Source organism: Anser anser (assembly GCF_964211835.1).
Source record: "Anser anser genome assembly, chromosome: 10".
Lineage (NCBI taxonomy): Eukaryota > Metazoa > Chordata > Aves > Anseriformes > Anatidae > Anser > Anser anser.
The window spans coordinates 25,103,806-25,129,449 of record NC_139730.1 but is presented as its reverse complement, the minus strand read 5'-3'; the positions used below and the strand labels follow the sequence as shown (position 1 = coordinate 25,129,449).

The 25,644-nt window shown below is 40.6% G+C and overlaps 1 protein-coding gene and 1 pseudogene across 2 annotated transcripts in view; one reads left to right on the top strand and one right to left on the bottom strand.

Annotated features, from left to right (window-relative positions):
• The window catches only part of LOC310904788 (uncharacterized protein), a 339,287-nt gene that overhangs the window by 51,724 nt on the left and 261,919 nt on the right, over positions 1-25,644 (bottom strand).
• Positions 3,505-13,944, top strand: LOC310904762 (ubiquitin carboxyl-terminal hydrolase 42-like; annotated as a pseudogene). Its single transcript has 16 exons — positions 3,505-3,795; positions 4,503-4,703; positions 5,788-5,898; positions 6,059-6,161; positions 6,325-6,392; positions 6,549-6,619; positions 7,150-7,232; positions 8,462-8,573; positions 8,934-9,074; positions 9,268-9,368; positions 9,829-9,970; positions 10,650-11,359; positions 11,730-11,818; positions 11,990-11,993; positions 12,223-13,247; positions 13,746-13,944. The product of its transcript is annotated as a ubiquitin carboxyl-terminal hydrolase 42-like (transcript).

Genomic DNA, 25,644 nt, shown 5'->3' with positions numbered 1-25,644 from the left:
GTGGAGCTTGAGTGACTCCAGTCATGCGTATCTTGGTTGTGATTGGTAGAAATTACCTCGCTTGCGTTTAAAGGTACAGGCTCCGAGAAATTCAGAGGATGTGCTCAGTGAGGGGTGGTTGCCCCTTGGAGGCGGGTAGCTTTTGGGATGGAGGGGTGCTTATAATGCCTAGTCACTTAAGGCAATTACTCCACAAGGAGTAACTTTACTCCTTTAACTTAACTACTTGAACTACTTTAAGCTTTAACTACAGCATATCTAAAACATAAGGAGGATGTTACTATGTAAAAAGCAGATGAAACCAGTCCTTAACTCTTACTGCTTATTGTGCGTGAGCAGACTGGCATGAGTTTTAGCTATACTGGCAAATATCAAAGCACACCTGTGTAGTCCCAAAGCTGGGAGAAAAGCAAGGAAACCTTGAAGAAAATAGGGAGGCCTGTAGCTTGTGTAGTCTTTTAGCTGAGAAAATAAGGAAGGAGAGAGACAGGTAGCCTTGAGCTAGCAGAAGCAAGGAAGAGAAGGGATAAAAGGGAAAAAACAAGAAGGAGAAAACCAGCTCCAGACTGGCCTGTAGTAACCTTTTGCTCATTAAGGGTCATTAACACATTAGAAATCACACCTGTCAAAATGATAATCCTTGCTAATGTGGGATTCGGTGTGTGTCCCCCTCCTCCTGTACCACCCCCCCCCCCCCCCCCCCCCCCGGTGTTCCTCTGTAATGCGCAAGCTCAGTAGAGAAAAGTTAGGTGAGCTGTAATAACCAATCAAAAGGAGCCAAAGAGAGAGTTTTCACAAGTTTCCTGTGTATGAATGACGGTGATTCGAGTCAGAGGTGTGCTTGCTTTGCGAAAGATAGCCAAGTACCTGACTCTGCAGAGTTCTGTAATTAATTATGTAATTAAAAGACCTTGGTGTGCATTCCGACTCTGGGTGCTTATTGGCGCGGTGCACTGGGCACGAACTCGCGGACAACATCTGTACTCAGTGTGATGCCTACAGACAATCCTTTACTGTTGGGACCTGCATATTTTTCTGTGCCTTCAACACAAACCCTTTGGTACAACTAGTTCCCTACGTAGCTGCCAGTTCACCACTCAGTTGCACTTCTGAAGAGGAAAAGCTATTTCCCTCTAACGTAGGAGCACATACTCTAAATGCAAGCTTCACTCAGCTGGTCATTTACTGCAGGACAAGATTTGAAAACTGTTGTGGAGATTCTGTTGGGTTTTCTGCTTACAGAAAAATTAAGTGCCAAATCGCCCTCTACTCCGCTTTGTAGTGCTGCATTTAATGGAGATTCAAAGAATTTCATTTGCTCCTCCGTTTATGGACAACGAGCTGAAGGAACAGGTACAGCACATTAGCCTGGAATGCCTTCCCTCCCAACCAAAGTAAACTGGAGCTGTAACTAACACAAGCAGAAACAAGGCTTCCACGTTTTCAGCTGAATAAAGTTCCAACAAAATCATCCTCTGGGATTTGAAGCTTACTTCAAATTACATGCCAACAGCTCTTTTCCCTGAAAGGTCTTGCCCAGTTCTTACGTCATAGTAAAGTGTATACCTATAAAATTTACAGTTAACGTCTTCACTTAGTTTGTCCAATTTTTGCATTATCGCTCAGCTGTGTGCTCATTCATAAGCTGATGCATGTATACAAGCTGCTGCTCAAGTCCTACGTCTTGTTTGCAATTCTTCGTTTCCTTGTTGCCAGCATATTGTAAAGCGGATCCCTGCTGCTACTCGCTCTAGAAGAAAAGGAATCATCGGTTTGGTTACCAAATACCCGCTTCTGGAAACCAGAAGTGTTTTGGTCTCTCTTCCCTTCGAATGACTCCACACCTCTCATCAGATAATGGATTGCTGACCTAGAATCAGAGAACATCCCAAGGTGGAAAGGGCTCACAATAATGAGCGAGTCCAACTCCTGGCTCCACACAGGACCACCCCAAAAGCAGAGCCTATGTCTGAGAGCATTGTTCAAACACTTCTGGACCCCCGTCAGGCTCGGTGCCACGACCACTGCCCTGGGCAGCTGTCCCAGTGCCCGAGCGCCCTCTCAGGGCAGCACCTGAGGCGCACGGGGCTCGGCGGGGCGGCCCGGGAGGGGAGGAGGACGGCGGGGCGAAGCGGCCGCTCCCTCAGAGCCGTCTCCCCGCCGCCTCGCCCGCACGTCGGGGCTTTTTCGTGTCGGGGCTTTTTCGTGTCGCGCCCTCGGGCTCTCGCCGCGGGCGACATGCCGCTCCCCAGCGCGGACAGCTTGCGCGCGGGGCCTGCCCGCGGCGGCGGCGGGAGGGAAACCCCAACCGCAAAGCCCTCCCGGCAGGGAGAGCTCGGGGTGAGGGCCGGTCCGGCACCGACAGTAAAGACACGCCGGAGGAAACGCTCTGCTTTTAGCCGTGAGCACCGCGGCCAGGTTGAAAAGGCGTCACGCTGGAGCTCCGAGTTGGGCGGCGTTCCGAGGCCGTTGTGGCAGTTGTGGAGACGGCCTCGGCTGAGGTGGCGGCTGCTGTCGCTGCTGTCCCCTCTGTCCCCGCTGTTGCCGCTGTTCCCGGCGCCTGGAGACCCCCGGCAGCCCCCTGTGACAGGACCTGTGGCCCCGGGGAGCAGGTCCTGTGGCCCCCTGTGCCCGCCGCCTCGTCGGCCATCCCGGCAGCAATCCTGCCAGCACAGAATAGCTCACCGGCTTTACGTGCGTTTCAGGGTAAAGTGACGATTAACTTCTATTTCCTGGCTTGGGTGCTGCTTTATTCTTTAACGGAGCTTCAGGTTTAAAGGTTAAACTCAGTTCTGTCAAGGTTAAACTCAGTTTCGTGAATGGCATCTTGGACAAAATCTTAAGCTGTGATTGACTCTCTGCTTAACAGAGGCCAAACGTGTACCTACTGAGAAGCAGGTCATAGGTGATAAGCCCTCACAAATTAACTTGCTATCACAAAGTGACGCCCAGAAAAAGTGTATTCAAAAGCTAGGCTCATTATAGAATCACAACCAAGCCATCATGACTGGTGCAGTAGACAGTGAGGTAGAGGGTGAGCCCTGGAAAGACAGAAGTAAAGTAGCAGCGAAATGCAGGTACCTTTGTGCACACGAAGCAGAAAAGCGCAGGCAGTAAAGTAATAGTGCTCCATTACTAGCGTGAGCAACAATTATATATAAATCGCAACCATTATCTATTAGATAATAGGTAATAATTAATAGATAATTGCAAAGCTCCAAAAATGCAATAAATAACTGATTCCCCTCAGAGAATGTCATTTGCATTTTTATATTAAAAAGACTCCAGAGTTGTAATGGATTAAAATCCTACGAAAGTGAAAGAAATGGCATCAGCCACTAGTTCTGCAGAAGCTAAAAGTAATACTGATAGAGTTTTGATGGAAATTTTTCCTTTGTGTGTTTAGTTTGGGGATTCCTTTTAAATCATTCATACCAGCAAGTTAGTTCTTCAAGGCCGTTTCTTTGAGATTAAGTGACAGGACTTCTACTACTCTTTTCTTCTTGGAATGCTTCTTGGTATTCTTACGTCAGCCAGAACATTTGTCTCTGTCGCAGATGAGAACAATGACCATAGTTAACAAGCCCAAATCTTCAAAGTCTAAAAAGCCATCTTCAAGGCGGTCTGGCAAATCCAAGAAACCGAGTACTAAAAAACTGATGTCACGCACCGCAAACTGGGGCCGGATACCACCTGCAGAAGATTCAAGCCAAGTCTCTGTGGCCCAAGGATGTGGAGGTGCTATTTATTGTAGATCCTCTGAAAAATCTAAGCCTTTTGCCCAAAGAGATCTAAGTAAGTGTGCGCTTTATCCTGCCTCCGTTTTCTTCAAAACAAAAGTAGAAAGTGGTAGTTCTTGCTTGTTGCACTGATAGAGAACGGGACTACTGTGAATAAAGACTTCCAAAGCGATTCTCCTAAGGCAACTGAAGTGACTGACGTTACAGAAATTAATTTTGATATATTTACAGTCGACAGAGAAATGTGGGGAGCATTTTGTAATGCACTGATTCATCCATATCTTTTCTGTTTTGCAAAGAAAAGTGTTTGATTGTTGCTATTCACAGGTTCCATTATTCACAGGTTTTTGAATGTTAAGATTGCTCAGGAAAAGATCTGATATTTGTAGGGGTACCGTCATTCCTAGTTATTTGTTTTTACATTGTCCTTGCATTTATTACCATATAATTTCAAGTCTAAGTTTGTGGTTGAAGTTATAATAAGGAAAAAAGCATATAATAAGGAAGAAATTAAAATGGTTGACTAAACTTTTTTTTCCCAAAACGTTGTGTTGACCAGCCAATTTGAAGATGGCGGTATTAAAGGTGTCTGCAATAAGTTTTTCTGTTTTGGATTGTAGCTAGTTCCTCTAGGTGCTCCCGCAGAATAGTATTTTTACTATGCCTATATATACTTTATATATTCACTATACCTATATATACTTAATACCTTTCTTAGAAACAAACAAACAAAATCTCTTTTTAAATATAACTTTCTTGCAGTTGTTAATGATGGAATTGCTCCGCCACAAAGGATTCTTTTTCCACCTGAGAAGATACGTATGGATTGGCAAGAAACACAAAGTGTTGGAGTTGGCCTGTACAATCTTGGCAACACGTGTTTTCTTAATGCTACTCTACAGTGTTTGACCTACACCCCCCCACTTGCCAATTACATGCTTTCTCTTGAGCACAGCCAGTCATGTGAGTACTTTCTAACAGTATTTTAAATCTGTTGGATAGTGTGAAGGTGAAAGAACAGCAGTGATTCTGTGAGACAAACTTACTTGCCTGATTTTACCTGTAGACGCTGGCTTTGAGCATTGTATTAGCAGTGGGCTCGGAATAGCATATGGAGTGCGTTTAACGCACCATGTGTTTTTTTTGTTTGTTTGTTTGTTTGTTTTTTTAAAAGGATCTTTTCTTGCTTCATGGGAATAATGAAGTGCATTGGACAGTAATGCATTTAATGAACATTTGGCATTTGGGCTATTTGGGCTTCCTGCTGCTAGAAAGGCAATAAAATTTAGGATGTTGGCATCATAGGTCTTTAGTCTGCACAGCCGAGGTTCCATAATGCACTACAATAAATGGTCTGTTCGTTGTTGAACCAATTAAAAAAAAAAAAAAAAAAAAAAACCTAGAAAGCAATATGAGCTGTTATGAACACGACTAGATTTTTTTGTGGGACTGTATTAAAATCTAGACTGATTTTGTCCTAAATAAAATGTTGTACTATAAAGTAAATGTTGTACTAAACCTGTATGCTTTTTAGGCTGGTATCTTTGTATCGATACCTAGAAATTTAACTGTTTTCTTCCTGTATATAGAAATCGTTTCAGTTGAGAATCCTGTTGAAAAAAGGAGGGCAGAAGTACTATTACATACATTACTGTAATTTTTCCTTTCTCCCAAAGGACTCGTAGCTCTGTATCATGAAGCTCACCTGACAGCACTGTGCTGAAAATAACCCACGTTCTCTTAATGCTGTATCATCAAGGTCAAATATTCTTTCCTCATACATTTTGCAACCTGTGGAGTTCACATTCCTGTCAGCCTTTACAAACGTGACTTTGCAGTAGTCTTTTAGATTTCTCATCACAAAATGCACTTGAATACAGGCTTAATGGATATTTTTATTCTATAAAGTTGTGTGAAATGAAATGTTAGGAGACTGTTGGGACAAGGAGAGTGGATATTGTATCTATAGTTTAAATGTTACTTATATGTTTGTTTGTAGTTATGTCTGTTTCGCTAGACTGGGATGCTTTCTTCTTTCACTCTTCAGGTCGTGAACAAGATTTTTGCATGATGTGCACGATGGAGACTCACATTAACCAGGCCCTGCGTTGCACTGTTGATGCCATCGAGCCTACGCGTGTTATCAATAATCTCAGTCGTAAGTGGCTTCAGATGTGTTTCTTTTTCAGCATCTTGTAATCTTCAAATAATTATTTGATGTGTATAAATGGTTTTAACACTGTAAAGAAGAGAGATTTTAGAAACAGGAGAATTACTTCATTTTTAAATGAGGTGAATACTATCATCTTCTTATTTAGGAATAGGACAACATTTCCGTTTTGGCAGTCAAGAAGACGCACACGAGTTCTTGCGCTATACTGTTGATGCTATGCAGGAAGCGTGCTTGAATGGAAGCACCAAGTAAGCATAAACAAATTCACTTTTATACGTTCTCTAGCACCTTTTAGGCCTTTATTTACTATCAAAACTGAAAGTCTAGGTCATCCTTGGTTTTCATAAAACTCTTTGAAGAGTTAACTGTGTGCCTTAAATCTTCTGAGGTCTGATTATAATTTATTTCCAGATTGGACAGATCTTCTCAAGCTACCACCATCATTCATCAAATATTTGGAGGATTTCTAAGATCAAGAGGTACTTTTAAAAATATTCCTGTCCTTAGAACTGATCTGTGTCTTTTGTCGGTAGTAAAGCAGTCTGTAGTTTGTCTGAAGTAGTATCTATCGACAACTTGAATGTGGACAGTTAGTCTCCTTCACGTGTTGTTAAGCATTTATATTTTGCTTCCAGTGAAGTGCTTGAATTGCAAAGCAGTTTCGGATACGTATGAGGCATTTCTTGATATCACTTTGGATGTAAAGGTAGGAGGTTTTGTAAATATAATTCATGATGTTTAAGTACATGTATAACTTTCTAAATTAAACTTGTTTAACTTAAAAAACCAAACCACGTACAATGTTAAAATATAAGAGCTTGGTGGTGGTTAGAAAGTGGATTGGACTTTGTCCTTCTGTGGAACCCCTGTAGTCTCCACGTCTGCATTGGGTTTAAGGGGAAAGAATTTTATTGCTGCGCAAAGTATAATACTGTCACACTTCTTTGTTGTTCTACCTCAATATACGTCTAATTGTTAGACTGTTGGATTTGTTGCCAGTATTGATGACAAAGCACACTATAGATGCTGTCTGCGTTACTGGAAAATGATTTGTTTCAAAGTAGAATGACTTCCAGGTGAGGTAAACGCTGAGCATGCTCTTTCTGCCTCCTTCTTGACAGTGCTCATAGTAGATCGCTTAAGTATGTGTTAGTCAGGTTCTCTTATAAACTCCTAGTGCGTCTCTGGAATTTTGAATTTACAGTGACTTTACGCTCTTCTCTCTCGCTCCTCTAGGCGGTTTCATCTGTTACCAGAGCTCTAGAACTATTTGTGAAACCTGAAGAGCTGGATGGAGAGAATTGCTATAAATGTAGCGAGTAAGATTATTACTAATTATGTCTTAATACTAGATATTAGTTTTATATATTACATGACTTAGAGCATAAGTTATCCTTTAACTTCATTTAGAAATAAGGAGACGCAGCTTTGTTGTTGTTGTTGTTGCTTCATTTTCTAGTAGTGGTGAGCTGAAGCAAGGAGCTATGGAGAATGATTTGGAGTGGAAGGCAGCAGCAGGTTCCTACAGGTCCTAGCGTTCACTGTGAAACAAAGTTAGATTGAGTGTCAGGGAATGTGAGCTGGCTCTGTGGTAATGAATGTTAGCAGCCTGTGCTGGCTCACTAAACAGCGTCTTGCACAGCTCTTGAACTGTGAAACCTGTCGATGTGGACTAATGTCCGAAATGAGCTCCCTTAAGCCTAACCCGTGCACAGGGAAAGCCTGTTGAGTTCAGGCGCTCTCTGTGCTGATCAATATGTAAGATGTTTCTACGTATGTGAGAAACAATTGAACATTTGCATAAGATGGTTTGGCAAAACAAGCTGTTAGTCAAACATCCCCTCAGAAAAGCACAGAGTGCCCGGCTCAGTTCTGTAGAATTCATGCCTGACCCCTCTAAATGAAAAATGCAGTATCCACTTCTTGTTGTTGGATACTAAGGAAATTAGGGTGTCGAATCAAGAGCGTCCAATAGGTTATTAAAGCAATTTAATCCCAGGTTCGTCTTGGCCTGCGGATCCTAGAAAGCAACATGCAGCGTATTCAGGATTCTCATAACTGATGTCTGAGGAAGAGAAAGAACTGTAATAGCACCTCACATCTGAATTGCATGGTCCTTCCTTAATGTGCTCTTTGAGGTGTGATCGGTTCAGTCACACTTAAAGCCAGAATTTTCCGTCTTTTTGTGAGCTTAAAAGGAAAGGCCTTGCACATGTACAGTACTTTTTCCATTGCTGATAACTGTTATTAGTCTTATATATAACTCATTTTTACTATTTTTTGTTTATATTTTATAACTCCCTGGTAATACGCTTTCGTGAGAGATTCCTGTTCCCGCTATGCTCTGAGTTGTTGGTAAAACTTACCTTCTTCTCTGTATTAACAAACGTGACATGCAGTGCATGGGTTTATGAAAAGAAAAAACCAAACATATGATGCAAGTAAATATCATTCAAATAGCATAAGCATGCGTGAGACATTAAAACGAGTTTGTTTTGGGGGCAAAAAAGATGATGCTTTCAAACACTTGTCTCTGCTTGTTTTTAAGGTGTAAAAAGATGGTTCCTGCATCCAAGAGATTTACCATACACCGTTCTTCCAACGTTCTCACAATATCACTGAAAAGATTTGCAGATTTCACAGGTGGAAAGATCAACAAGGTATATTTCCCGCTGTAATGCAACTTTGTCATCATGTAATGGGACATCCCCCAAAGCTGAAAGTTGTTAATATTTTCAGACAATAATTGTAGACTAACGACTATGGCTTATTCTTTCTCTTAATATCAGTAAAGTTCCTGCTTGACAAGAAGCATATACTTTCCTCTGAGAAGGCTAATTCATCAGAAAACAGTTGTCTGCAACTTCTAGTATTAAACGTTGCTTATGGGAAGACTTATTTTTAGTGAATCAAGAGATATATTCATATAATTCCAGTCTCTGTTTTTTGGAAGTGTTTTTCTCTGGCTAGTCCGCGAAGTACTCTGATATAATTTTTCTATCTTCTTGGTCTCTCTTTAGGAAGTAAAATATCCTGAGTATTTGGACCTCCGAGCCTACATGTCTCAATCAAGTGGAGAACCACTCATCTATGCCTTATATGCGGTGCTGGTGCATCATGGTATCAACTGTCGCTCAGGACACTATGTATGCTACATAAAGGTAGAAGTCAACATCATTTCTAACAGGGTAAAGGTTGTGCTGGCAAACCAGTTCAAGTGTTACTAGTAGTACTGTTTCTAGGGAAAAAGATTTCATTATATGTTTATTTGACACGTGTGTATTTTATTGCTATCTGTGATTTCATTTGGAAAACATGCAATTCATCTAAAGATATCGTTGTCTTTATTTGCAGGCTGGTAATGGACTTTGGTATCAGATGAATGATGCAAAAGTAGTCCGTACTGACATTAAAAGAGTTCTTGGTCAGCAAGCTTACTTACTTTTTTATATCAGGTAATAACAAGTATTCAAATGTGTTCAGAAGAGATTTACTCTCCTGTTATTGATACTTTTCTTTTTGCAAGTGTTTTTCTTTCTCTCCCAGGAAAAGATGATTATTTCTCTAATTCAGTTCTGTCTAACCTGAAATTCTCTGTCATTTATTATCTTTTGTTGCTTGGCCTTAAACTGCAGCACTTGTGTAAATTGCTGTATATGTGTTATCTGTAGCTGGCTAATTTAGAGAAGGAGAGAAATGAAGGCCATCTGTGGTGTAAGAATGAATTATTGCTCTGAAAGTGATAGTCATAGTAGGAAGACTGTTACCTACTTTTCAGTTTGTAGTCTTGGCTAAGTCTTCTGTAGAGAAGGCTTCCATATCGTATGAACTGTTCCTATAAAATTATAGGATGGGATTTAATCCAAGAGTAGGCCGAAAGAAAAACTAAACTGAGATCACTGCTCTTTTCTGAAGGCGCTATGATTTGACGCTCGGAGAACGTGCTTTTTACTTAGCAGCACCGTCTTATCCCTGTTCATTCCCCCCTGGTCAGCGGGGGGCTAACAGTAAGCAGGCTGGATTTCTGGGACCACGACTTCTTCCTCATATGATTAAGGTAATTTAGGGAAGCGGGAGGGCAGATAATGGCACCAAACGGACAGTGGGTTTGGGGTTTGGTGTGGGGTTTTTTGTTTGGTTTTTGGCATCTTTGTTTTGTTTTCCTTCCCACGCTGCAGCTGTCTTCACAGCCCTCATGCTACAGCCAGAGTCATTCAAACAGTGGTTACTGCTGAATTGCGCAGCCATGCGACTCCATTGTTTATACCTCCTAGACAGCTTTGTAAAGCACAGAGAGCTACGCTCTTTGACAATTTAAGTAGAGTGTACTAATCCTCGAATCATTTAAAAGAGGACTTGTTTTTCCTATCGACGTCACTTTAGCTAAGACAGGGAAACCAAATTGTCTTATTCCTGAGCACCAGAACAATTATTCCAGGCTTTTTGGGGTATGTTTAAAGGGGAAACTAAATATATTTGGGAATAGCTTTAGGCAATGTTAAGTTGTTTGGATGGTTTTCAAAAATGATGTTAATTTGATATCAATATGCAGTAAACCAAAAGCAGGAATTAAATACACTTATGGGACTTGCATTTATCTTTTAAGGGCAGTGTTTTTTGCTTTTTAGGTGTTAAGACCATTTGTAGAAATACTTAGTAGGAGAATGACATGTTTAAAAATGTTAAATGGAGTGTTTGCATTAACCCGTCTTGCAATTTCTTCTTTTTAAATACAGAATTCAAGTCGTTTAAATGGAAATGGATCCATAAAAGAGGATGCAAATACCACTGGTGTCACCCTAAAAAGGCCATCTTCAGCACCACCAATGGCCTGTGTTCAAGAACAGGCGATTACCAGGCCTTCAATTACTGATACGTCAAAAAACCAGAAGATCACCATCAGTATTCACAATAAATTGCCTGCTCGTCAGACTGTGTCACAGCCTGACTGTCTTAGCAGTGCTGTGGAGGATGAAGATCTCTACAAGGCTGTTCCTTCATCCACAATCACAAATTCGGTAAAGCAAATGAAGCAAATACAAATACAAAAAAAAAAAAAAAAGAGTTTCTGCTGAAATTTTTGTGGAGCCAAAGGTGAATGGAAATCCTAAACTCAGCTCTGATAACACAGTCCCTTACGGTGCAGAATCTTCAGGAAAATCTGAGGAGGAGTCAAAGGGCTTATTTAAAAGGAATTGCAATGCAATGTGGAATTTTGGTTGGAAAGGTAGTCCGTACATCGCAGAATTCCCATTCTTCCTGTCAGAATGCTGATGAAGGAAGATCCCAGCATGAGCTGCCAAACACTGATTCACTGAATGGTGCTATTAGTTTAGTTCATGAATCTAAAGAAAACGGACTGAAACTTGATGATTCCACTTGCCAAGTTGAACCTGTTAAACCTTGTGAGATGTTCTTTTCTAAAACAAACGGATTGCTTGAAACATAGTAGTTTGCTCCATCGAGAATTTCTCACCCACGATGTATTCGGGAGTGTTTATCATGTTCCTAATTCAGGCGAAATGCTGAGAAAACACAGCACAAATTTGATCGTAACCCTTTGTGATATTATGCCATTAGAATTTGCAGAGCTGAGCTGACATTAGAACTTGTCAGCTTAAGCTGAGCTGAGATAAAAATTCTTAAGTTTCATAAAGTAGATTTTGGGAGGTGAGTTGGCGTTATCTTTGAAGTGTAGATAATGCATACAACACAAAGCGATCTTGCTTAGCATTTAATGTAGAAATTCTGAGAAGACTAGTCCTCAGCACAAATGGTATTTTTTCTGTCTGCTGACTTGTGCGTTTTAGTTGCAGATGCCTGGAGCTATGCCTCCAGTCCCTCGAGAAGTCATCATGGAATCCCTCACGGCCAGCCAGCTGAACAGCTTGTCAGAGGAAAGAAGGTAAAATGAGCACAGTCTGATTAAGACAAGATTTTATGGAAGTTCATTGCGGTTTTATCTGTCTACTAATACTATTTAATGGAAGGATTTAAATCAGTAGAATTCCGTACTGTATGGCCAGTGTTGCGAACAGAACTAATGATCGACACTGTGCATAGCACTCTGATGCAGGCTGGTGCCTCGCGGAGAACTTGTGTTTCTTCATAGAATGTTTTTCCATTTTTCTCCATTATCTGGAGAAACATTGGCTGTTCCCCCGTCGCCCCCACCCCTTTTTTCTCAGAGCAGCAGGTGGAGGGAGACGGAAACGTGTTTTTATTTTGTGCAGTGTCCCGGGACCTCCGAAATCTACTGAGAATGATGAATACCTTGAACAGTACCAATGTGATGACCGTGGAGACAAGGAGAAACCAAGAAGATCAAAAGAACATGAACTGATTTCAGAAGAAAATGTTTTCTACATCAAAGAGTCTTCTGAGACTGGTGAGAAATTGCGGCAAACTTCCCCTCTAAAGTCTGACAGTGAATGTAGTTCTAAAAACCTTTCCTCCTTAGCTGTTACAGATAGATGCCAAGATACAAAGGACGAGACTAAAAAATCTGACAAAGAGCGTTACCAGAGAAAGAGGGAACATTCTCCTACTGAAGAGAAGGAGAGTCAAAAAGATGGTCATTCCAGCAAGAGAAGGTGCTCTCGGAGTGTGGAAGTTGTTAAGCAAAAGCGTCACAAGCAGGAGTATTGGGAGGGAAGCAGGTACAGATCTTCCCATAGTGAAAGGAACAGCCCTGATAATGGCAGAAGACCAGTAAAATATTCAAAGTACAGATCTCGAAGCAGAGGAAGATCAGAACAAGATAGCGCTAGATATTACCATTCCAAAGGGGAAAGAAGTTGGAGCAGAGAAAGATACTATCAAGATGAACCACGGAAATGGGAAAAATGTAGCTATTACAAGGATTACTATTCACCTCATGCAGCAGGAGACAGTAGAGAGAGAAAGTTCTCTCACGGTGATAAAGACTTTGACAAATTGACTCAGACTTACTCCAGCAGGTCACATAAGCGTTATCATTACAAAAGCAGATGGCCTCACGGTTCCCTCTTGAGAGAGGAAGATGTACATCACTTTAGCACACCCAGAGCAGACTCACATCGTTGCTCAGTAGCTCAGCAACATTCTGGAAAACATTCGCGTGAGAGACATGCACTTCCACCTGTGTCAGCTCATTTGGAGAACTGTCGCCAGAAAAAGGCAAAAGAAGGAAACAGAAAAAGACAATATACTCGTGCAGAAGGTAGTGAAAGTGAAATAGAAAGGCAACGCAGAAAGGTAGAAAAGGAGGTTTTAGGTGGTGAAAACATGAAAAAATATAAGAAGTTCTAGAAGAAAAAGAAGTCTGAAGATAAACAGGGAGAGAAGGATTCCAAGTAAGCAGGGATTCCAGCCTAATCAGCATTTTTTTTCCTAATTCTTTTCTGGGTGCTTCTCATGTTTTGTTTTTTTTTTCATAGTTTCTGAGTTATTTAGATAGCATAATCTGGCTGGGGATCATGACTGGGGATCATTAGGTTGATCAGTGAAGACAGGAAAGGTATTGCTGAATTGTGTCAGAGCACTAGCTTTGGACCACGTAGTTCGAATCACATCTGCACACCATTCTGGATTAGGTTAAAATATTTTTTTTTTTTTACTTGCACATATTCCAGAGCTAACCATTGTTAATGATCTGTGTACCAACCAGGACCTATGGTCCTTCAATCTGAGGGCTTAAGTTTGCTGCATCTAAAGGAAGTTACATGTGCACAAAGTACCACAAAATAGCTGACATGCGGCAAATCATCGCCTGTGGTAAAATAAATAAAGTTTCCTGTATGCAACAAGTGCCACATCTTTTTTTCTCTTTTTAACTTGCATGTTTCTTTCAGACTTTATGATTTGTATTTCTCTGCGCTCCACTTTGACAATGCCAATCGCAAGCGTAACAAAAAGAAGAAAAAGGAGAAACATCAGGAAAGTGAAAGGCTTCTTGGAACACTTAGATCCTCGTTTCCAGAAGAAAACCCGGGAGAAGAAGGAAGAATCCCATCCTCCAGATGGCTCTTTATGAGAGCAATGCAGAAGTGAGGGCAGTAAACAACCTCACAAGGAAGGGAAGCCTTCCAGTGCAGGTGAAAGGAAGAAACATCGCATCCAGCGAGTATATTAAAGGTAAGCGGCTGCAGCATGTTTATGGGATTCCTTTTAGATTAATCTAGAGATTATCTAAAACAGTCTTTAAATGCTTGATGACTGAACAGTCTGCTGGATATTAAAATATGTTTTGAAAAATATGTTTCAAATGTTGTTTTTTCAGCTGTGTGGGGAGAACAAATACAGTGGCTATGAATATTTTGGCTATTATTCAGAACAGCATGTGGAGGGATATGTAAACTATGTAATATGTAAAAATATGTACTATGTAAAAATCCTGCTTTTTTTCTCCTTTTTGTTTTTTTTTTTTGTCTTTTTCTTTTTTTCCCTGCTATTATAGGTTTAAGAATATAGAGGAATGCGCTGATGGAAGCCATGTAAAGAGTCTCCAAATTTGCATTGGGTTTAAGCGGAAAGAATTTTATGTCTGCACAAATTATGATACTGTCAAAACTTCTTTGTTGTTCTACCTCAATATACATCTAATTGTTAGACTGCTGGATTTGTTGCCAGTATTGATGACAAAGCACACTATAGATGCTGTCTGCGTTACTGGAAAATGATTTGTTTCAAAGTAAAATGACTTCCAGGTGAGGTAAACGCTGAGCATGCTCTTTCTGCCTCCTTCTTGACAGTGCTCATAGTAGATCGCTTAAGTATGTATTAGTCAGGTTCTCTTATAAACTCCTAGTGCGTCTCTGGAATTTTGAATTTACAGTGACTTTACGCTCTTCTCTCTCGCTCCTCTAGGCGGTTTCATCTGTTACCAGAGCTCTAGAACTATTTGTGAAACCTGAAGAGCTGGATGGAGAGAATTGCTACAAATGTAGCGAGTGAGATTATTAACTAATTATGTCTTAATGCTAGATATTAGTTTTATGTATTGCATGACTTAGAGCATAAGTTATCTTTTAACTTCATTTAGAAATAAGGAGACGCAGCTTCGTTGTTGTTGTTGTTGCTTTATTTTGTTTAAACAACTGGTGCACGGAAATAATCCCAAACTTGAAAACGTTACATCTGTTTTGGAAATCTAAGAAGAGTGGCTATTAGCTGATATTGGACTTTTCTCGTAGCATTGTCTGCACCATGGCTTGTCAAGCTTCCTAGGCGTGTAGCTGCATGCTGAAATATTCATATTGGCAGAAGTGAAAAGACATGCCCAGTAAGTAGTGGTGAGCTGAAGCAAGGAGCTGTGGAGAATGATTTGGAGTGGAAGGCAGCAGCAGGTTGCTGCAGGTCCTAGCGTTCACTGTGAAACAAAGTTAGATTGAGTGTCAGGGAATGTGAGCTGGCTCTGTGGTAATGAATGTTAGCAGCCTGTGCTGGCTCACTAAACAGCGTCTTGCACAGCTCTTGAACTGTGAAACCTGTCGATGTGGACTAATGTCCGAAATGAGCTCCCTTAAGCCTAACCCGTGCACAGGGAAAGCCTGTTGAGTCCAGGCGCTCTCTGTGCTGATCAATATGTAAGATGTTTCTACGTATGTGAGAAACAATTGAACATTTGCATAAGATGGTTTGGCAAAACAAGCTGTTAGTCAAACATCCCCTCAGAAAAGCACAGAGTGCCCGGCTCAGTTCTGTAGGATTCATGCCTGACCCCTCTAAATGAAAAATGCAGTATCCACTTCTTGTTGTTGGATACTAAGGAAATTAAGGTGTCGAATCAAGAGCGTCCAATAGGTTATTAAAGCAATTTAATCCCAGGTTCGTCTTAGCCTGCGGATCCTAGAAAGCAACATGCAGCGTATTCAGGATTCTCATAAGTGATGTCTGAGGAAGAGAAAGAACTGTAATAGCACCTCACATCTGAATTGCATGGTCCTTCCTTAACGTGCTCTTTGAGGTGTGATCGGTTCAGTCACACTTAAAGCCAGAATTTTCTGTCTTTTTGTGAGCTTAAAAGGAAAGGCCTTGCACATGTACGGTACTTTTTCCATTGCTGATAACTGTTATTAGTCTTATATATAACTCATTTTTACTATTTTTTGTTTATATTTTATAACTCCCTGGTAATATGCTTTCGTGAGAGATTCCTGTTCCCGCTGTGCTCTGAGTTGTTGGTAAAACTTACCTTCTTCTCTGTATTAACAAACGTGACATGCAGTGCATGGGTTTATGAAAAGAAAAAACCAAACACATGATGCAAGTAAATATCATTCAAATAGCATAAGCATGCGTGAGACATTAAAAGGAGTTTGTTTTGGGGGCGAAAAAGAAGATGCTTTCAAACACTTGTCTCTGCTTGTTTTTAAGGTGTAAAAAGATGGTTCCTGCATCCAAGAGATTTACCATACACCGTTCTTCCAACGTTCTCACAATATCACTGAAAAGATTTGCAGATTTCACAGGTGGAAAGATCAACAAGGTATATTAAGAATATACCTTAAGAATATAGAGAAATGGTCTGCTTTTATTTTCATTTTCTCTTTTTTTCATTTTTCTCTTAATATCAGTAAAGTTCCTGCTTGACAAGAAGCATATACTTTCCTCTGAGAAGGCTAATTCATCAGGAAACAGTTGTCTGCAACTTCTAGTATTAAACATTGCTTATGGGAAGACTTATTTTTAGTGAATCAAGAAATATATTCATATAATTCCAGTCTCTGTTTTTTGGAAGTGTTTTTCTCTGGCTAGTCCGCGAAGTACTCTGATATAATTTTTCTATCTTCTTGGTCTCTCTTTAGGAGGTAAAATATCCTGAGTATTTGGACCTCCGAGCCTACATGTCTCAGTCAAGTGGAGAACCACTCCTCTACGCCTTATATGCGGTGCTGGTGCATCATGGAATCAACTGTCGCACAGGACACTATGTATGCTACATGAAGGTAGAAGTCAACATCATTTCTAACACGGTAAAAGGTTGTGCTGGCAAACCAGTTCAAGTGTTACTAGTAGTACTGTTTCTAGGCAAAAAGATTTTCTGAAATAACCCCAAACTTGAAAATGGGATCTTGTATAAAATCTTAAGCTGTGATTGACTCTCTGCTTAAGAGAGGCCAAACGTGTACCTACTGAGAAGCTAGGTGATAAGTGTTTTTGTACACTTATAAGTGGTCATTTTGTAAAGAGACTGCTGAAAAATCTGAACAGTGCTGCTGCAGAACTCTGAATGGGGGGCTAGCAACTGTCTTAACTGATCTGGAATCTTGAGTTTACTTTTCAGTGGACAGGAGGAGAGTCTCTCAAGGCAAACAGAGAGAGAAATAACACCCGATACTCATGTCAACATAAATTTATGCTCAGAGTGTAGGTGTAGGAACAGCGTCGGTATGTATATGGAACATCGGGAGAGGAAACTATATCGGTATTTACAGCTTTTCTACTTCCTTGTCAGAGAGACGTTGTCTCCAAATTAGAAATTGATGTATTTTGAATAAGGGCTGGTGGATCGGATTTATTCTTACTAGTGTTAATATTTGCTCTTGATTAGTACTTAATATCTGGTAACGCATCAATCAATCGTCAAAAATAAACTTAAAAATGTGTAAGGCTTATCTCGTTGGTCGATACAAAGACCAAGGTCTTTTCTCTTTTCTCTTTTTTTTTTTTTTTCCCAGTATTGTTTTTCTGTTTTCCTTCTCACTGCAGTCTTGATTTTGTTTCTTGTCCCTTAAGTATGTTTTCAATGTGTTGTTGAAACATTTTCCCTTTCAATGCAAAAAAAGGAGCTGTCACTGGTGTCTGCAAGTTGAAGACTGGAGCTTATCTGAAAATCACTGAGCCCAAGAGCTGTCACCTTAGTCTTCCAATAGGACAAGGATGTCTTCGTTTTCTCAGTTAAATGCATTTTTCAGGTTTGTGTATTATTTTCTCAGGAATGGAAAGTGTGCGCACAATTTGCCAGTTGTGGGACTAGGAGTTCTCTTATTTCCTGTGCTTTGTTTAACCTGTCTTAAGTTTAATGGATAGCAATCAAGGTGTACTAGAAATCTGAAAACACTTTATGCTTTGTTCTCTCAGTCATTTTGGTATAACAAACTAGCTTATGGTTTAAACCCTCCATTAGGTTAGCATTTTCCCTAAACGTAACAAGTCCCTGTGTGCTACAGGAAGACAGTAACAAAAAATTAAGTATAGATATTCATCCTGCCATTATTCAGCTTCTGCCTATGGACAGACAATTACACTTATTTAAAGCGGTATCCTCTTGAAACCTAATCAGCATGTTAGAAAGGACTTAGTTATCGGCTTTTGTCCTGGAGGGCTGAGGTTTGGTCTGTGTTGTTTTACATTCAGCATTTCCTTTTCTAGCTTCCATTCCCCTGTTGTTTTGCATGAGGAAAACATGCAGCTTTACAAAGTAGAACGGAAAGAGATGCTTTTCAGTCTAACTTTTCAGTTTTTTGTAGGAGTTTTAAATGTGGTAGGTGCAAAACAGCATAAGTACTGCTGCCAAAGTTATATTCAAACAAGTATTTCTTGGAGAAGCAGAAGAAGCCCAGGGAGAAATAAATTTACAAACATGCTCTTCATGCTCTCCTTTCCCAAGATTTCTCTGAGATATATCCCATAGTCTGTGGGTTTTGAGGTATGTGGTTCCCAGGAGTGAAAAGGAGGGCCAAACAGCTCTCCTCTCGGATCTCCACGTGCCAGGGCTTTAGTGTACTGCCACTTATGGCTCCGCTTTTCACCTGGAAAAAGCGACCTCATGCTGTAAACTGAGGAGCCCTGCAATTGTTCTACTTGGGTTTTTTTTGGTTTTTTTTTTTTTTCCCCTGCTCGTATAGGCTTAGAAATGTGCTGATGAAACAATAAAAAAGCCAGCTTGGTACATCTCCTTACAAAAAAATAAGTACAAACTTGAGCTCCTGATCGGCTTCATGCTGAACTCTGTGCTGTTCTTGTCGTAATCTTGGTCTCTCAGTAGATAATATGGTTTAATTACGAATAGAATCATGTGATGAAGAAGATCTCACACTGCAACAAATTCAGCATCTCAAATGAAATTTTACATTTTCCGTGATTTTCTTTCTGAGCAGAAGTGTGTAGTATTAAATATATATATATATATATCTGTGATGAAGCCACGGTCGCAGTTACTCAGATATCTTAATAAGCACTTGCAGGAAGATAAATTGCTGCATCTTTTAGCATTATTTAATTGTAGGGTTAGAGACATGTTGATTCAACAGTGCTGTAAAGTTTCTAAGAGGTCACTTTGAAAAATACCAGCTAAATTACTGGCAAGACTGCACCCGTTCTTAAAAACAAACAACCCCCCCAAATCATCTGTTTTCCTCTTACAGGTAACTGAAGTAATCCCCGAAGAAGACAGTTCACTATCCAAAGGCAAGTTTTATTTTTAAACATTTTCTACATTTTATACCTAGCCACAACTTAACAACCAGTTAACGGTCGGTGACAATCCTGTTCAGTGTTGAAAATGTCATTCTGGCATAGGAAACAAAGGACTTCATCTTCTTGCTTTACAGCTGAATGTCTTCTACATAATGTTTGGAGAAGTGAAATCTTGCAAGAGGTTTTCAAAAATTCTGCCCGGTTTGGATGATGAAGTAAATTGCCATAGTCAGTAGATTCTGGCACTGACAAGTTCCTTCAAGCTAAAGAGGGAGTGCGATTGTTGCAAAGCATGACTGTGTTTTGAGACAGGGACGACCACAAGTTTTAATCTTAAAATACGACATGGAGGGGAGGCTGGTTGTTCACACATTCTTGCAAACATTAATACAATCTGTCCCATTATCAAGAACAAAATTAGGGACTGAACGGAGGTCTTTCAAATACCAGTGTTGCAAAAATAGACTTTTTATGCTACTAATGTCAAAAGAATCCTGATTGTACTAAACTGTGTCTCTTCTAGCTGATAAATCAGGAATAGCACAGAAGAAAATGCGTCTGCTCTAATGCTCTTTGGGCTTCGGTGAATTCTCTGGCCAGCAGATGGCGAACTCGCTTATTCTAAACCAGTCAAAAGTATAGGGAGAAAGTAAATGTCTTGCACACATTACACAAGTCCAGGGCATTGGGATCACTGGGCTACATGAGTGAAAGAGATGTACCCCAACAGTACCCCACTTAGATACGCTGCTTGCAACATAAGCAGGATGGGAGGGCTGTGCAAAGCAATTTTGGTAAATTGAGGAATTCATGTATTTCATCAAGCCTAAAGATACTAATTAGTTTCATGTGGGGGAAGGTCAGTCTTTCAAAGAAAAGAAAAAACATCTCTTAAGCAGGATTTTCTGAATGGTGGAATCTAATCTGAAAAAAGGCCACTTCAGCAGGTTATTTATTTATTTATTTATTTCTTACTGTATTGAACCTCTCAAGTAAGCTAGGAGCAGACTAGGAACAACTGAGGACTTGTTAGAGTGTGCCTTTTCACCTGGACTCATGTTACTTTGAATAAATTAACAAGGATAGCTAGTGATAATTTGTGATTTAAGGAAATTCCAGATACGTGAGAGAAAGAGCAGCGTTAAAGCAGTTAAATTCCTGCTCTCTCTAATAAGTGCTCTCTCTAGCCAGTTTCTGAACGCTTCTGTTCTGTGGCTAGGATTTGGTCAGCTTGACCACAAGATCACTAGTAAAACAAGGATGCCGTCCAGTCAAACCTTCAAATGAATGCAACTTACCTAAGGTCTACCGTTTGCTATCAAAACAGGTAGCTTTGTCCTAATATTCTGTACAGTTGACCAATTTTAGCATGGAACTGAAATGCAGTCAGTTTAATGGGAGGGCTTTGGAAGCTGCCTTCTCCAGTCAGTTCAGCCCTGTAGTCAGAGAGCAGATCAAGCTGTGTGCAGGCTTGTGACTTCTCTCTTTAGAAAGAAAACCACTGAGCCAGACAGTTCCATGTTGAGTATCACAACAGGGAATGACATTTCTTCCCTTTGTCTTTCAGATGCAGAGCTTACTGATGGAAGCCTTCAATACTCAGACTAAACCTACCATCAAAACGGACGACCTTTTTACCATCCAAACCAACCATTTTTCCATCAAACCCAACACCTTGGGTTTTGAAATGAAACTGGTAAGCCACAAGTCTTTATTGAATCTATTTTGCAGTGAAAGGGTTTTCTCTGTAACCTGATCATTTAAACTGTTGTGCTTAAAAGAAGGTCACTTGCAAGAGCGGTTATAATCCATGCTATAAAATTGAATCATCCTCTAGAAAGAAAAAAAAAAGGAGCAATTATCTTGCATGTACTCTTGATAAAGGAGGAGCTACACAATGGTATATAGTTTCACGCTTTATTTTTGAGAATGTCCAAGCTTAAGTAACAGCTCTTGATGATAAATGAAAAGATTAATACGCAGCGGATTTACACAGAACATTGCGTTTTTAACAATGATCGATACAGAGTATTTGTCATGCAAATCACCTGTGTACACCAAGAAATACTTATTTCAATATATATCTGTACAGTATTTACATTTTATATTTAAACTCTAACTCGAAACATTTTCCAAGAAAATACAGAAATGGAACTGGTAAGCCACAAGTCTTAATCTGCAGCATTTGGTCTACAACAGACCTGGCTTTTCCAGCAAGCGTATCTACATAGATATGTAACAAATCTTAAAAATAGGCATTGTTTTTATATATGAAGCATTATAAATGCTGCTTGGTTTATAAAGCTTCGGTTTTGTACCCGTTTAAAACTGTTCAAAATGTCAAGTGATTTAGAGCTTACTTTGTCAGAATATTTTAAAATTTAAGTCAGTCCAGGGGAGTTTAACTATTATATACAGTTCTCTCCCTAGATTGCACTGGCAACGGGGCAGCAATTTAATGCTAGAAATAATATACTTCCTGCTACGATCTCCTCAGTTACATGTTCCTCTAAATAATTATTTCTGCAGGGTATAAGAACTTCAAATACAGCAAACGAACTCTCAAGGCGTTTCCTTTGTGCTTACAGGTAGACACCGTCGCCTGGCTGGATAAACAGATTTTCTTGAAGGTGTTATTTCAGCATATAAGAATTGATTAAAAAAAAAAAAAAAAAGTGCTTCATGGCTTATTGGTTTTGTAATCTCACAGTTCTCCAGGAACACTTGATTTGCTGCATTTCACCATTACACTCGTCAGTAGCACTGATTCTGGTTTATCACTATTTGCATTACAAATCTCCTTGTCCAAAGCCTAAACTGATGTATGCACTGCTTGAAAACAAAACGTGGTTGCAGAGCAGAAGACTCAAGTCATTAGGTTAGCAGCTGCGTAACCATACTGCTTTCCAAACATAAGATGTAGAGCTTATTGAGTTTCTATGAAGAGTTTAAACGGCTCCCATTAAGCAAAGATGTCCCCACACTGCTACTTCCTCTTAAGCAAGGATTCTACCTCCTTTGGCTGAGGCTTGCTCCCTTACATTCGAACATTCATCCAAGTAGCCTGCAATTCCACATTCGTGGGGGAAAGTCTATAGAACAGAAAAGGTTCCTCCAGTCTCTTCCTCTCAGCCTTTTTTTGAAGCATGCAATAAAGCAAAACATTCACAGGCTGACCTTCCATGCAAAACAAGGCAACTTAGTAAGACAGGAACCGCAAAACTGATTGCTCTTTAAAGTTAAAATGAGATTTGAAATAGATCAAGTTAGCAAGTGGTGTTAAGTCTGTAAGTAAGTCTGCTTTTGCCAGTGCAGCACAGTTCCCTATCATGTAGCCAGAGCTGCTTCTGTAGCTCCAAGAAGCAAAACTGCTTTGACAAAATACTGTGTCATGAAAGCATTCGTTGGTGCGGTAGGCACAGCTCAGGTTCAACAACTGAAAGACCATCAGAGTGGGACTGCAGAAAGATCTTTCAGAAGTTCCAAAAAGACATGTGGGGGTGGGAGTTTAGTTGTGTTAGATAACACAATCTTAGATAAAGATTTTGGTCTTAACGTAAAAGTAAGGGCGTCTACCGATTTCTTCAACTCCAACAACTGAAGCACAAGTCTGAAAAATCGCCTTTAAGAATGCAATGAAAATATTTAACTCTTCTGTATGTTCATAGTTTGTTGTCAAGCAAAGGAATGAATGCTGATGCCTTAACTATCTAGGGCTGTAGCTTACAGAAAGACTACACCTTCCTGTTTTTTTCCCTTTAAAAACGTTAAATCCATGTGAAATTATTTGGGGATGTTTTCACATGCAAAGCCTAATGCAACTCGTGCCTAATGCAAGCCCTGTCATCTTCTTCCTTTAGTAGTGTCGCATTAAGGGGTGTAGCCGATTGACCGTTACGGGTCCGGTCGGCTTCAGGGTACTGAACTATCACGGCCACGGATCCACCAACAACGCAGCACGCCCTCGCTCTAGTCGCGTTCAAGGAGAACTGTCACGGCCAGGAACAATGCAATTAAGTGCAGTTTATTACGGCAACAGATACACAGGTCCTTTGGATTGCCAGTGATAAATTCACTGTCTGCAAAAGCAAGCTAGCATGCATGAAATGCACAGGTACACGGCCTAGGTATTAAGATGTTAAAAAGCATAAAGACGCTAGAGATTTCTAAGTTTCCGTGGAGACGCCTGGTATAACCAAGCGTTCAGATCTTACCTCGCAGCATCCCAGTGGGCGGGGGGGGGGAGGGGTGAGAGGCTCAGCCTGTCGACTGATGTCAGAAGGTATTCTTCGTGACAGTATCTTCCCCAACATTCCCTTTCTCTTAAGCCAATTTATATTATTTTCTATCTTTTAGGTGGAGCTTGAGTGACTCCAGTCATGCGTATCTTGGTTGTGATTGGTAGAAATTACCTCGCTTGCGTTTAAAGGTACAGGCTCCGAGAAATTCAGAGGATGTGCTCAGTGAGGGGTGGTTGCCCCTTGGAGGCGGGTAGCTTTTGGGATGGAGGGGTGCTTATAATGCCTAGTCACTTAAGGCAATTACTCCACAAGGAGTAACTTTACTCCTTTAACTTAACTACTTGAACTACTTTAAGCTTTAACTACAGCATATCTAAAACATAAGGAGGATGTTACTATGTAAAAAGCAGATGAAACCAGTCCTTAACTCTTACTGCTTATTGTGCGTGAGCAGACTGGCATGAGTTTTAGCTATACTGGCAAATATCAAAGCACACCTGTGTAGTCCCAAAGCTGGGAGAAAAGCAAGGAAACCTTGAAGAAAATAGGGAGGCCTGTAGCTTGTGTAGTCTTTTAGCTGAGAAAATAAGGAAGGAGAGAGACAGGTAGCCTTGAGCTAGCAGAAGCAAGGAAGAGAAGGGATAAAAGGGAAAAAACAAGAAGGAGAAAACCAGCTCCAGACTGGCCTGTAGTAACCTTTTGCTCATTAAGGGTCATTAACACATTAGAAATCACACCTGTCAAAATGATAATCCTTGCTAATGTGGGATTCGGTGTGTGTCCCCCTCCTCCTGTACCACCCCCCCCCCCCCCCCCCCCCGGTGTTCCTCTGTAATGCGCAAGCTCAGTAGAGAAAAGTTAGGTGAGCTGTAATAACCAATCAAAAGGAGCCAAAGAGAGAGTTTTCACAAGTTTCCTGTGTATGAATGACGGTGATTCGAGTCAGAGGTGTGCTTGCTTTGCGAAAGATAGCCAAGTACCTGACTCTGCAGAGTTCTGTAATTAATTATGTAATTAAAAGACCTTGGTGTGCATTCCGACTCTGGGTGCTTATTGGCGCGGTGCACTGGGCACGAACTCGCGGACAACATCTGTACTCAGTGTGATGCCTACAGACAATCCTTTACTGTTGGGACCTGCATATTTTTCTGTGCCTTCAACACAAACCCTTTGGTACAACTAGTTCCCTACGTAGCTGCCAGTTCACCACTCAGTTGCACTTCTGAAGAGGAAAAGCTATTTCCCTCTAACGTAGGAGCACATACTCTAAATGCAAGCTTCACTCAGCTGGTCATTTACTGCAGGACAAGATTTGAAAACTGTTGTGGAGATTCTGTTGGGTTTTCTGCTTACAGAAAAATTAAGTGCCAAATCGCCCTCTACTCCGCTTTGTAGTGCTGCATTTAATGGAGATTCAAAGAATTTCATTTGCTCCTCCGTTTATGGACAACGAGCTGAAGGAACAGGTACAGCACATTAGCCTGGAATGCCTTCCCTCCCAACCAAAGTAAACTGGAGCTGTAACTAACACAAGCAGAAACAAGGCTTCCACGTTTTCAGCTGAATAAAGTTCCAACAAAATCATCCTCTGGGATTTGAAGCTTACTTCAAATTACATGCCAACAGCTCTTTTCCCTGAAAGGTCTTGCCCAGTTCTTACGTCATAGTAAAGTGTATACCTATAAAATTTACAGTTAACGTCTTCACTTAGTTTGTCCAATTTTTGCATTATCGCTCAGCTGTGTGCTCATTCATAAGCTGATGCATGTATACAAGCTGCTGCTCAAGTCCTACGTCTTGTTTGCAATTCTTCGTTTCCTTGTTGCCAGCATATTGTAAAGCGGATCCCTGCTGCTACTCGCTCTAGAAGAAAAGGAATCATCGGTTTGGTTACCAAATACCCGCTTCTGGAAACCAGAAGTGTTTTGGTCTCTCTTCCCTTCGAATGACTCCACACCTCTCATCAGATAATGGATTGCTGACCTAGAATCAGAGAACATCCCAAGGTGGAAAGGGCTCACAATAATGAGCGAGTCCAACTCCTGGCTCCACACAGGACCACCCCAAAAGCAGAGCCTATGTCTGAGAG